Genomic DNA, 1,157 nt, shown 5'->3' on the forward strand with positions numbered 1-1,157 from the left:
AGTTATTGCTTCCTAAAAGAAATCAGTTATTTAAATCAGTTATTCCTCCATTTCCTTTATTATTTCTTCTAGAATAATGATAAGGTAAAGGGATTATTATCTTCCCTTTTTTAGCTGCTTGCACTGCTGACTCAACATTCTCCTTAGGGTACATAACAATACCCTACCATTGAAGCATCACCTTGTCCTCAAGGTGAAAGGAGGGAAAACTGGCCTAGATCTCTCTTGCTGCATCCCAATAATTTTCAAATTCAGGGAGGTCCTTCCACTTGATCAAAACCTACAGGTTCCCATTAGCATTCTTTTTAACAGCCAATACATCTTCAGGTTCTGCTTGCAATACATACTCCTCAGTCAGGGCTGCTGGTAGGGGCTGAACCTGAGTGCTGGGGTTTACACATTTCTTCAACAAGGAGACATGAAAAACTGGATGCACTTTTGCATTGGGGGGAAGCTTCAGCTTATAAGCAACTTGTCCAATTTTCTCTAGAATTTTATAAGGACCATAGAATCTATCACTCAGCTTTTGGTTTACTCTCTGGGCTAGTGTCTTCATCCGGTAGGGTTGCAGCTTGAGATATACATATTCCCCTAGTTAAAAAACCACTTCTTGTCTCTTACGATCTGCATATGTTTTCATCCGGTTCTGCGCCCTTTCTAGCTAGAACCGTAGCTCGTCCAGCATCTGATTGCATTCCCCCATTAGAATTCTCACTTCTTCAACCGCAGCCTCTCCCCCTCCTCTCAACAATGCTAGAGGTTTTCTCCCATAGAGTGCCTTAAATGGAGTCATTTTGATGGAGCCATGATAATTGGTATTATACCAATATTCAGCCCAACTCAACCAGCTTTCGGAAGGCCACCAATGAAATCCATGGAAATATCCGACCAGACATTGGGCAGAATTGGAAGTGGTTACAGCAGGCCGGCCGGTGATAAAGTGGAGTGTTTGTTCCTCTGGCACACCTCACATTGCTTCACATATTCCATGATAGTCCTCTTCATTCCTTCCCAAAACAAAACTCCTGATATCCTCTTGTAGGTTCTAAAGAACCCGGAATGCCCTCCTATCTTCGAATTATGGAATTCTTGGAGGAATTTAGGAATCCACTTGGAATGTTTCGAAACAACTAACCAGCCATGGTGCAGCAGCCTCC

Source organism: Arachis stenosperma, chromosome 10 (assembly GCF_014773155.1).
Source record: "Arachis stenosperma cultivar V10309 chromosome 10, arast.V10309.gnm1.PFL2, whole genome shotgun sequence".
In the NCBI taxonomy this organism is placed as follows: Eukaryota; Viridiplantae; Streptophyta; class Magnoliopsida; order Fabales; family Fabaceae; genus Arachis; species Arachis stenosperma.